This window comes from Ptychodera flava (assembly GCF_041260155.1).
Source record: "Ptychodera flava strain L36383 chromosome 23 unlocalized genomic scaffold, AS_Pfla_20210202 Scaffold_24__1_contigs__length_23054250_pilon, whole genome shotgun sequence".
Lineage (NCBI taxonomy): Eukaryota > Metazoa > Hemichordata > Enteropneusta > Ptychoderidae > Ptychodera > Ptychodera flava.
The window spans coordinates 18687182-18701193 of NW_027248278.1; positions in this window are offsets into that span (position 1 = coordinate 18687182).

Sequence of the window (14012 nt, forward strand, 5' to 3'; positions counted from 1 at the left end):
CACCCGATCTTCCCTATTTAAAACCTTTCGGCCCTAAATTCTTTCTGTTTCTCATTTTCCAAACTATGCATGATTTTTGCCAAATTTTGATCTCTTTTGATGGGTCACACTGAAATAAAAAGGTTTCCGCCCAATCTACCCAATTACTTTAAGGCTTGTAAACGAAAGCACACTTTCTCTAACGCTTTACTGCGTATATAGAGCCAATAAACAGATCTAGCCACTCGTTGCACATTGAAGTTTACAAATCATCGACATCGCATTCCATTAACATCCGAATAAATCGAAAGCGGAACCCAAAAACCGATACTGCGCAAAATTACTACGCAGGTAATTTATGTATGGCTTAAGTCACGTGGGTAGTACATTATTATTCAAAGGTGACAATGCAGAGGTGGGGGATTAATAGGACGTGATATCTCTTATCAGATGAGAAAAAAGGTAATGAAAAATATATATACGTTGCTAATTAGTGTCATGTCTTGCTTAAAATAAAAGTCTTTCTGATACTATTCCAAGCTATGATGAGAAAGTCACGTGAAAGAGATATTGCTTGGTCGCACCTGAACAACAAGATGATCGTTATATTTTCAATTTAGGGATACCGAGTCACAAGACTGAACGCTACACTTGACAAAATTCATTGAGCACTTTACATTGAGAGAGGACACCATTTTGACAAGGACAACAAAATTTCTTGAGTGTTTTAGGTTAGGAGGACATTTTCCAAGATCCATAAGTTATTATCTTATTCAGAACTATAGGTGTTACACTTGTTGTGCTCAAAGTATGAAATGAAAATAAGAAGACATAGCTAGCTCATACAATGCGACTTCGTATTTGTCCTTAGAAGAGACCGTTATGTAAATTAATGTCTGGCACATAACGCAGATAACACTAAAGGTGAATGATGTCATTTAGTTTATATTATTAATTCAACGCATTCAGAATTTTACAGTTATTAATTTCAATAATATTTTCATTATTATGTTCCGGGGAGAAAGAACACTTCCTTCCGCCTGTGTATGTTGAATGAGAAGGGTAGCCTTGAAAATACAACACTCTATGTGCAATAGGACTTGCATACACAATTGCAGCGAGTACAGAATAATGCCGTACGACTAGTGAAAAGTTTGAGGAAAAATGACAGAATATCACAATCTCTCATTGAGCTTCCCTGGCTGCCTGTAAAGGCGAGAGTGGATTTTAAAGTAATTTACTAGTTTTTAAGGCCTTGAATGGCAAAGCACCTATATATATTCAGGATTTGTTCACACCTACAAGCAATGCACGTTACAATTTACGTAACGATGGTATTCACAATGTTGTTGTACCTTGTTCATTTAATACACTCAACGACAGAGCGCTCTCTATTTGTGGTTCAAACTATGGAACTCAATTCCCTTACAATTAAAGTTAACCACTAGCATCGATCTTTTTAAGCGTGAACGAAAAACACATTTGTTTAAACAGTACTATAAACTGTAGAGATAAAATGTAATGTGTTTTTACTAACAGTTTTAGCCCACCCTTTTAACATTGTATCCAGTTTTATTTTTCGTTTTCAGCTGTGATTTTAAACTTGCAGACTTATTTATGGTTTATTATTAGTGCGTGTAGCGCTTTTGAAAGAAAAGGCGCTCTAGAAAATAAATAAACTTTAAACTTTAATTGGAGGTATGGCGTGCGCCCGCTGTGGTCAATTGGTGTATTCTGTTGAATTATGAAATCAAACTTCAAATTATGTGATATCGGCTTAATTGAAGAGTAAAATAAAAATAAATAACAAATTTATTGAAGTTTTGATAATGAAATATGTAGCTCAGATAGAAATTGTTCCAAAATGAGAGGCTTAATTGAAGATGCACTTTTCAATTGCAAGGGAGGGAGGTTAGAACTTATATCATTATTGAAATTATCATATCACAATTTCCGCTATGGCACACGTGTCGGCAATATTATAGCAGCCCTTTATTTAGACGACTTACTTGAAAAATGTCTAAGTGTAATTAAAATTATGACAATAATAGTTCGGCCGAGACCGCGGCTGGCAGATGTTGTGAAACGACCCTTCTCTGCAGGCTCACATACTCTGTAGATCGATCGATAGTTTATTATGTGTTAGTACTAGAGCTGCTAGCCTGCTACCTTTACTATTATGTGAGAGTTGGTGTTTATAGTTGATCTACATTGCGTGTATCGCCTTCACTGAAGATTAGCAGTGTTTTATTGTAACAAGCTAAGTGTTTGTCAATCTTAGACGAGCTATATTTAGGCAAATGTTGCGATTTCATTGAAACTTCGCTGTAATTTAACATTCCAGTCGTTAAAATGGCGAGCTTCAAACATTTATGTGACTAGGTGTTTTATTCCGATAAACTACAGTTCAATGTAAAAGTCTGGAAACTACTGTACACCATTGTAAAAATGACTTTTACATGGATAAATTACATGTCAAAGTTCAGCCTATTGTACGATTCAAATTAAGGTGCAGCGATATGTGTGTATAGTACTCCATACCGTTAAGCTTTGCAATCAGAAAGAAATACTAGAAAACAGCTGACGGTAAATGGAATTTCAAGCCATACATTGGTGTTCCGATTACATTTTCTGGGAAGAGACAAATGCGAAGAACACGACAGAAGTGAAAAAGGATATTTGTCAACTCTGTATTGCCTTCTCTTTTGAGATGAATGTGAGTAACAATTACAAAGATGTGTAAACGTGACAAATGGACACTTTCAAGCAGATCCTCATTATTGCATCCAAAGTTCAAAAGTTTGCAACACAGGTTTTGTTTAAACCCTTCTGACAGGTTCCTTTGTGATAGACATTGAATCGTTGAACGACTTCGATCTGTAGTGCAATGCAAAACGAAAGCCCGGCACCCTTTCCCAATCACTGAGCGGGTTTCCTTGCTAAAATATACCGTTCTGAGATCACTCTATTACTTTCATTCGTGTCGTCCGCGTTTAAACAGCTGGTGACAGGATGTAGGATATACTTCAACCAGTTCATGTGTACGTGGTTTTCCAATTTGAAATCTTTTTTGTTTTTGATAGTCAGTTGTTAGATAGTCCGTAGTAGTTAGTTTGTCGGTCCTATGCCTTGTTGTGATATCTACGTCTTGGCTTCATCTCCTAGTAAAGCTTTCCCTTCCTCAGTGCGCTTCCTCTTGAAAATTACCATGGCAACCAGGATCGCCATTGCTGACACCACTACCGTTATCACCAAGACAACCAAACCCGTCGTGTAATTCGACATACCGCTCTCTTCGTCGGGATTTCTTTTTTCCGTGAGTACACGTGTCTGGTTGGAACCATAATCCACGAAGCGGTCGTCGTCCTGGTCCAAGCTGACCCTTGACCCTATGACATCCCAGCTTGCAGCAGGTGCATTGTTATCACTGTGAGGGTGTATTTCCTGGTCACTTGTATCGATGACTGATTGGTACATAGACTTTAATAACCGAGTAGACTTACAGTTACTTTTCAAAAGTTGAATCAGACCATCCGCAAAATGTTGACAATTATGTGTAAATGCGTTGTAGTCACTTCCCTTCCATTGCGATGTATATGAATACAAGTCACCCGTCCTGCATTCACTGGTACCCACTTCCTTAAGTGAAAGAACTTTCTGACTATTATACCTGTAGTTTGGATCACTGATGTCCCGGATGTCAACACCTCTGCTGCTGTACTCGTAGGTAAAGCCTCGATAAGTGACGAATTCGTGCTTCAATCTATGATGGTGAGAACGGGAGGCGGTCAGTGAGGAGACCGGCCGGAAGAGATAAGTCCAACCATCCCAGATTTCAAAAATGTCAGTCTTCAAGTTTCCGTAACAGCCTTCCTCTTTTTGAGTCTGTGGACTCAAGCAAGTTTGTTCGGTTCTCTCTGACTCGAGCAGACATCGTGCGCTTCTCGGCTTACAGCGGTGTGTACTATCGTATGGACAGTAGAACTCTGTTCTGGAACAGATAGGATCCTTTATCTTGCTACCAAACACGTCACTGAGAGTGGCACTAGTGCATTGAGTCGTAACCAACAAAACAAGGATCAAGACGCGAAATCCTTCTGGACTCATCTTTGATTCGCTTTTCACTTGGTATATACGGTACGGAAATCTTTGAGTGGAATTGTCTCGAAGAAAGAGAGAAAATATTCACCCGTGTACGAGAGGAGGAGTAATGGCAAGCTGTACGGGGATCACACTACAGATTGAGAATGACCACAACTGCCTGAAACTATCAGGGTCAAAACGTCCTCGTACTGTCACGTGACTCTAAGTTCAACAAAATAGGGAAGCACTAATCCGAACTTATTGTCAGATACGTTGATAGAGTTGTTCAAGGTTCGTGTGCAACTTCTATTTCGTGGCATTACTTCCATTTGTTGCATTCCACCGAAACTCGAGTTTTTTTCGCGCTAAACCATACTCGACCTAGGTCTAGTCCAAGGGTTTCAAGCCTGAATTTTATTGCGAGTTGACAAATTGCGGGAGGAACCTAGACCGGACTCACTATCGGAGGATGGCGAGTTCGAGACCCGGTCAAGACTCAGTATGTCCAGAGTAATGGACTCACTGTCGGAGTACGGTGTGTTCGAGACTCTAGCATGGTGTTGTGTCCCTGAGTAAGGCAAATTTACTCCTCAGTTCTCCATTTGAGGTTAGTTGGGCTCGAAGTTATCCTTTTTCCCTGTAGTCCGATTAGGCTACCATTTTCTGAAGTTGGTAGCCCAGTGACAATGGCTGGTAGCCCATGCACATTTTAGTTTAGGGATTTTTTTTCATTTACCAGATGAATGAAAGCTATTTTTCAAGAATGTGCTCATGAAGTGAATGTGTTAATCATTTGATTTAAATACCTTCACACCTTTAATACCCAAAGGAACTGGTATAATTGACAACAGTGACACTCAAAAGTTTGGTGACCTATCATTTATTGACAATTCCGTTTCATTCTCAGAGTTGTATGCAAAGCTTGATAGCCATCATTGCAACGACCACGATCCTCTCAGCACGACTGTAGCAGGGCTAAAAACAGACCAAGAGCTTTATCTGTAGTTGGGAGGAGACATAGTTTCTGTGTGACCGCATTTAGCTCATCCCAAAGAGATGGTCCAGACGTGGCATGCCTTGTAGTGACTGAATTTCATGTCCCAGGCTTTGGTACTATGGTAGTCCTGTGGGCTACCATTTCATGGACTTTGGTAGCCCCAGGGAAAAGTTGGTATTCTGTGGACGTGGACTACCGCTAATTTCGAGCCCTGCTATAATTGACCTAAAACCCGTTGGATGATGGACAGAAAAAATAATTACAAGCCATTTACCAAAAAAAAATCCAATTCCAGATTTGCACTTTTGTAGATTCAACGATACGGTCTTTGGCAGAGATCTCGACTTCCCAGTTTGAGTGGTGATCAGAATATACATTTTAGCTTTACGGTTGCGAGACTGAGATTTGTTTATGCCACGAGACCATTGCTTCACATCTTGACTGTAACAAGCCAGGGGGAATTCTTTGTGTCAGATCGAAACTCAAGATATCATACTACAGATTCGCCTACAAGCTTGAAGCTTGAAGCTTGAAGCTGTTATGGTCATGGCTGATTACACATGTACACATATAATAAATCAAAAGACGCTGAACACATTTATATGGGATTGTAAATTGTGTTGAACAAGAGATCAACACAACAGATATTGACATATTGTATTCCTAACCACAGGGATCGCGTGACAACGCTGCGCTGACTGGCGTCCGTGACATGTATCGACTAACCATCTTTCCTCCGTGTTTGACCGACTTTAGGCTAAAGTACACAAGATGTGCTAATGATAACGCCGATTGGTACAAACCACTTCAATGTAAATCTAAATCAACTGTATTCACAATCTTAGGAATACGCCAAGCACCTATGCAAAGTCCGTGCATAAATGACATGATACAAATAAATGTATACATATTGTAAGGTAGAATTTATTTAATCTGATTAAAGATCAAACAGTTAGAAAAATAAAACAATCTATTAATTTGAAAATCGTTTAGTTGATAACGAAAGTTACACAGCTCTCCACCAACAGTGTGTTGTATGTGAGGGTTAACCTCGTTACATATTGCGAAAATTAGCATACTAGTGCTAGTAGAACATATTACTAAACAAACAACATCACTTCTGAATATTTTCAATTGTATTGTTGCATCATGATAAATAAAGAAGACCTGCAACTAGCACATTTTCTACATCACTTTGCCTGCTATGACGTCAGACACTAGGTATAGTCTACAGCCTTTGCTATATTGCAGCCTGATTAACACATTTCTAAACTTGAAAAAATTAAAACAGGCGTTTCACAGGGTTGTACTTCGATGGAATTCTACAAACAGTAACAGGTAGTATAGATCACTCAGTGAACGGCTACTTTTTTGAAAAGTTAAGCGAAAGACCGATTTCACGAATACTGTTTCTAGGCTGTGCTCTTCCCCAGCAAAGCACTTGTCTCGGCCGTACGTTTTTTCTTCACGAAAACCACATAGACGACAACGCCCCCAACTGTCAACAGGACCACGGCGATCACTGCTAGAGTCAACCATACTGCGCTAATTTGCACTTCACTCTTCGTCTCTTCGACATGAGTCCAGCTGCCGTCTATCAGAACACCGCCATAGTACACCTCAGTGCGTGTTTCGATTTTCCGCACGTCTGATCGTGAATCAATGATCCCACTTCCACGAACAGATGAACCACTCTCAGTCTTCTCGTCATCATCTCCATCCAACGTCGGAGAAAGTCTTTTTCCCTGGTCCACACTTTGCCATGTGTATAATTTGGATGCCAACGGAACACAATTACCTTCCAAAATCTCTGTTAGTTTTGCGACGAAATGCTGACAATTGTGACTCCATACTGCATATGGTGTTTCTACCCAATCGTCTAGAAAGTCCTGCAAATCACTCATTTTGCACTTGCTGACTCCGACCTTTTCAAAGTCACGGACATTGCGTGTCTTCTTGTACATGAAATTTGGATCGTTAATATCGCGAACGCTTACGCCGTCCGGTCCGTACTCATCGGTAAACCCACGATACTCTATGAACTGGTGTTCCAAGCGATACGGGCGGCCATCAGAAGCCTTCGATGACAGGAATTTACTAAGTGTTGACCATCCCTCCCAAATTTCAAAACTCCTTCGGTGAAGTCTCCTCGACAGCCATCCTCCTCGTGTGTTTTGGGGTGTAGACAGCTTACTGAGGTTCTCTCCGACTCCAGGAGACAGCACAGTCTTCTTGGTGTGCACTGTTCGGTGTAGTTACAGTAGAACTCAGTCCCTGCACAGACCGTGTCAGGCGGGTTGTAACCACTGGAGCTTTGGAGCTGAGCGGTAACGACAACAGACAAAATAGGTGCCAGAACCAGCAACGTTTGAAGTTCCATGCTTAGTCGAATATCAAATGTCATGAATCTTGCAAACTTTAAGTCTGGTGCTCGTCTGACGATGTCACTGTCGTGATTGCTGCTGACGTTATGGAAAATGGATCCACCGACAAGCAGAAGTGTTGAATCTCCTGAACTCAAAGAGAATGAACAACAGCAAAATACAGAAATCTCACAGAAACAACGGTCAAATTCACATAGCTTCCTGTTTTCCTATTGTGTGAACAGGTTATTTAATACAGTTGAGTAGAAAACAGTGGCCGAGTGCTTTAGTTACTACTGTAACATAATGAAGGATGAAAATCAAGAAGGCACCGCTTCTCGTTTCCTAAAAGGAATTTAGAAATTTGAAAAACTCCAAGCCAGCCTCGTCAGACAATTCGCAGTTGAGGACGTTTCCTGTACATTCCTTCGGAAGACTTAGTGTACTTTATCATACATATATTCTAATAGCTTTTTGTCTATCAGCCATAAAAGTTTCCAATTAAATGTTATAGCTTGTGTCATCTGTAACGAAATAAAAGACTTTATGGTCCCATCCTGAGCATTGTATTTCCGACGAACATAAGTCGATGATTTTACAGCACATGCGCTTTGCATCGAAACCACTGCTACACGTCATCAATTAATTTCATTTTCACTTTTACTTTACACATCACGTAAGTCTACTCTACCCCGCATTAATTGTTAAAATTTAAGGCGTTTCTGGACCACGTGCGCAACAGTTCGCAGAAGTTGAAATGGCAAAATGGGCAATAAGTTATATATTATGTTGAGTGGTGATGAATTTACTGAAAACAGGAGACCCGCGTAAACTCAAACCTTACACCTATAAGCCCCAAATCCACCAAGCTAAATACAAGCTATATACGCCAAATCGTTGCTAACAGTAATATTGCTTCCGATTGTTGTACACGGCAGACAGTACTCAGAGTGGGGATTGAGAATTTGACTGTCTACCGTCACACATACCAATCTTTCCCTTTCTAATCATTGCTAACAACTGAGTAATCAAAGCAGTCAAATGCCGTCTGCTTATTTCATCCCTTACGTCAGAACAAAAACAAGTAAAATCTTTCATTGTGTAAGAACATGAATATTTATCGATGTAGCAAATATTTCTGCATACGTTTATATTTGTAGTTTTACATGAAAGCATAATTTCCGCTACAAATTGAGAATTAGGAAACACAAAGATATTATCACGAATGAAAAGCTTAATGTTTAATACCATCATATAATTGACCACGTAGAATATGTAACGCTTTGAATGCGTTGGTGCCTATTATGTGACTTTAAATCCTTTGAGCTCCAAAGTCAGCTTTTGTCGCCTTTAGGAAATGTACCCCAGACAATTTTTTTTCTGATTTTTGCCATAATTTTGATAAAAATCTGTAGCCAATGAAATGTGATGTCCATTTGGTCCAAAATTATCAAAAAAATGCAGAAAAATTTATAAAAATTGTTAAAATGTTGCACTAAAATTTTAGTGCGAAAATTACAGCACTCAAAGGGTTAATATTCCATTTAAGACTGGACCGACAATTAAATACTAGAATGACTATCACGGTTAATTTATTGTGAAATATTCTTGTTGAAGCACAGTACTGTTCTTAACAGGCCAATATCTTTTCGATGAATTAATGTCAGAAAACTTAGTATCATTGAATTTGAATACCTATATAGTTTCGCTTGCCCGACTTAAAACATCCGCTTTCGTAGTCCCTTTGAAGAACGCATGAAATGTGCCATACCTGCCAAAGGGCTAACCAACCGTTGGTTATTAGAGCTGCCAACAAGTCATTACACAGTGTACATGAAATGAGAGAAATGTTGTCAAAAGGGTCGCCCTTTCAACATTTGCACGCTTTTGAGTATCAATTTGAAACGACAATTACCTTGCTTTTCCTTTTGCCTAGATCACGTGCGACATGATTCACATATCCTGTAAAATGACACGGCTATATGTTGTTAATTGGTGTTTCTACTCTAGATATTCAGTTTAATCACAGTCCGTCCACCCACTGTGGTTTAGAAGGCAGGAAACAAAATGTCCTTTCTATTTCCATTAATAAGGATACCAACAATGAAACACGGATTGAAAACGACTGGCGATTTTTGGATTCAACCTTGTTTTTATAACCGAATTAACATCTGGAAAACCTATAGCGTATCTGTCACTTCAACCTACAGCTATGTCTGTGTTCAGACTTGCAGTAGACCAGCAAACAGATTTACGAATACGGTCTGTCCTGGCAGAAACGACGACACTAATATTGCCCCATTCGCCTCTGATTTCAACGTTGAATTTCTTAAATCCATATTAATCGAATTACGGGTTTTCAGTGACGACTTCTCCATATTTAGTCGTTCTCATTTAGCGAGTATAGTCGTCTGTCATCGAACCAACATGGCAGAGTAAAACATCCCATTCCTACTTTTATACCGCGATCAATAAAACAAACCCCGTTAATTAAAATTCTGTTCTTTGTATGTTATCACATCTAAATTGGTTATTGGTTAGATTCGCCGTCGTCAACTTCGAGCATTTATGCTCTTTTTGAATGCAACTCAGATGTATAAGTATAGAAATAGATTTTTCTTTCTGTTTGGCTATATAAAATGTTTGTGTTTCCGTAACCCGATCTTCCCTATTTAAAACCTTTCGACCCTAAACTCTTTTTGTTTTCTCATTTTCCAAAACTATGCATGATATTTGCCAAATTTTGATATATTTTGATGGGTCACATGAAATAAAAAGGTTTCCGCCCGGTATACCCAACTACTTGAAGGCTTGTAAACGGAAGCACACTTTTTCTAACGCTTTACTGCGTATTAGAGTAAATAAACACATTGAGCCACTCGTTGCACACTGAAGTTTACAAATCATCGACATCGCATACCATTAACATCCGAATAAATCGAAAGTGGAACCCAAAAACCGATACTGCGCAAAATTACTACGCAGGTAATTTATGTATGGCTTAAGTCGTTATATTTTCAATTTAGGGATACCGAGTCACAAGACTGAACGCTACACTTGACAAAATTCATTGAGCACTTTACATTGAAAGAGGACACCATTTTGACAAGGACAACAAAATTTCTTGAGTGTTTTAGGTTAGGAGGACATTTTCCAAGATCCATAAGTTATTATCTTATTCAGAACTATAGGTGTTACACTTGTTGTGCTCAAAGTATGATAGGAAGATAAGGAGACATAGCTAGCTCATACAATGCGACTTCGTATTTGTCCTTAGAAGAGACCGTTATGTAAATTAATGTCTGGCACATAACACAAATAAAACCAAAGGTGAATAATGTCATTTAGTTTATATTATTAATTCCACGCATTCAGAATTTTACAGTCATTAATTTCAATAATATTTTCATTATTATGTTCCGGGGAGAAAGAACACTTCCTTCCGCTGTGTATGTTGAATGAGAAGGGTAGCCTTGAAAATACAACACTCTATGTGCAATAGGACTTGCATACACAATTGCAGCGAGTACAGAATAATGCCGTACGACTAGTGAAAAGTTTGAGGAAAAATGACAGAATATCACAATCTCTCATTGAGCTTCCCTGGCTGCCTGTAAAGGCGAGAGTGGATTTTAAGTAATTTTACTAGTTTTTAAGGCCTTGAATGGCAAAGCACCTATATATATTCAGGATTTGTTCACACCTACCAGCAATGCACGTTACAATTTACGTAACGATGGTATTCACAATGTTGTTGTACCTTGTTCATTTAATACACTCAACGACAGAGCGCTCACTATTTGTGGTTCAAAACTATGGAACTCAATTCCCTTACAATTAAAGTTAACCACTAGCATCGATCTTTTTAAGCGTGAACGAAAAACACATTTGTTTAAACAGTACTATAAACTGTAGAGATAAAATGTAATGTGTTTTTTACTAACAGTTTTAGCCCACCCTTTTAACATTGTATCCAGTTTTATTTTTCGTTTTCAGCTGTGATTTTAAACTTGCAGACTTATTTATGGTTTATTATTAGTGCGTGTAGCGCTTTTGAAAGAAAAGGCGCTCTAGAAAATAAATAAACTTTAAACTTTAATTGGAGGTATGGCGTGCGCCCGCTGTGGTCAATTGGTGTATTCTGTTGAATTATGAAATCAAACTTCAAATTATGTGATATCGGCTTAATTGAAGAGTAAAATAAAAATAAATAACAAATTTATTGAAGTTTTGATAATGAAATATGTAGCTCAGATAGAAATGTTCCAAATGAGAGGCTTAATTGAAGATGCACTTTTCAATTGCAAGGGAGGGAGGTTAGAACTTATATCATTATTGAAATTATCATATCACAATTTCCGCTATGGCACACGTGTCGGCAATATTATGCAGCCCTTTACTTAGACGACTTACTTGAAAAATGTCTAAGTGTAATTAAAATTATGACAATAATAGTTCGGCCGAGACCGCGGCTGGCAGATGTTGTGAAACGACCCTTCTCTGCAGGCTCACATACTCTGTAGATCGAGCGATGGTTTATTATGTGTTAGTACTAGCGCTGCTAGCCAGCTACCTTTACTATTATGTGAGAGTTGGTGTTTATAGTTGATCTACATTGCGTGTATCGCCTCCACTGAAGATTAGCAGTGTTTTATTGTAACAAGATAAGTGTTGTCAATCTTAGACGAGCTATATTCAGGCAAATGTTGCGATTTCATTGAAACTTCGCTGTAATTTAACATTCCAGTCGTTAAAATGGCGAGCTTCAAACATTTCTGTGACTAGGTGTTTTATTCAGATAAACTACAGTTCAATGTAAAAGTCTGGAAACTACTGTACACCATTGTAAAAATGACTTTTACATGGATAAATTACATGTCAAAGTTCAGCCTATTGTACCATTCAAATTAAGGTGCGGCGATATGTGTGTATAGTACTCCAAACCGTTAAGCTTTGCAATCAGATAGAAATACTAGAAAACAGCTGACGGTAAATGAAATTTCAAGCCATACATTGGTGTTCCAATTACATTTTCTGGGAAAGAGACAAATGTGAATAACACGACAGAAGTGAAAAAGGATATTTGTCAACTCTGTATTGCCTTCTTTAATGAGATGAATGTGAGTTACAATTACAAAGATGTGTAAACGGTGACAAATGGACACTTTGAAGCAGATCTTAATTATTGCATCCCAAGTTCAAAGTTCGCAACACAGGTTTGTGTTTAAACCTTCTGACCGGTTCCTTTCTGATAGGCATTCTATCGTTGAACGACATCGATCTGTAGTGCAATGCAAAACGAAAGCCTAGCACCCTTTTCAAATCACCGAACGGGTTTCCTTCTTGGTTAAATATACAGTTCTGAGCTCACTCTATTGCTTTCATTGGTGTCGTCCACATTTAAACAGCTGGTTACAGGATGTAGGATATACTTCAACCAGTTCATGTGTACGTGGTTTTTCAATTTGAAATATTTTTCTTTTTCTGATCGTCAGTAGTTAGATAGGTAGTAGTAGTTAGTTTGTCGATCCTATGCCTAGTTGTGATGTCTACGTCTTGGCTTCATCTCCCAGTAAAGCTTTCCCTTCCTCAGTGCGTTTCCTCTTGAAACTTACCATGGCAACAAGGATCGCCATTGCTAACACCACTACCGTTATCACCAAGACAACCAAACCCGCCGTGTATTTCGACATAACACTATCTTCGTCGGGATTTGTTTTTTCCCTGAGTACACGTGTCTGGTTGAAATCATATTCCACGAAGCGGTCGTCGTCCTGGTCCACGCTGACCCTTGACCCTATGACATTCCAGCTTGCAGCAGGTGCATTTTTATCACTGTGAGGGTGTATTTCCTGGTCACTTGTATCGATGACTGATTGGTACATAGACTTTAATAACCGAGTAGACTTACAGTTACTTTTCAAAAGTTGAATCAGACCATCCGCAAAATGTTGACAATTATGTGTAAGTGCCCTGTAGTCACTTCCCTTCCATTGCGATGTGTATGAATACAAGTCATCCGTCCTGCATTCACTGGTACCCACTTCCTTGTATGAAAGAACTTTCTGACTATTATACCTGTAGTTTGGATCACTGATATCCGGATGTCAACACCTCTGCTACTGTACTCGTAGGTAAAGCCTCGATAAGTGACGAATTCGTGCTTCAATCTATGATGGTGAGAACGGGAGGCGGTCAGTGAGGAGACCGGCCGGAAGAGATAAGTCCAACCATCCCAGATTTCAAAATGCCAGTCTTCAAGTTTCCGCGACAGCCTTCCTCTTTTTGAGTCTGTGGATTCAAGCAGGTTTGTTCGGTTCTCTCTGACTCGAGCAGACATCGTGCAGTTCTCGGCTTACAGTGGTGTGTACTATCGTACGGACAGTAGAACTCTGTACTGGAGCAGATAGGGTCCTTATCTTGCTACCAAACACTCACCGAGAGTGGCACTAGTGCATTGGGTCGTAACCAACAAAACAACGATCAAGACGCGAAATCCTTCTGGACTCATCTTTGATTCGCTTTTCATTTCGTATATACGGTACGGATATCTTTGGGTGGAATTGTCTCGAAGAACGTAGAAATTATTC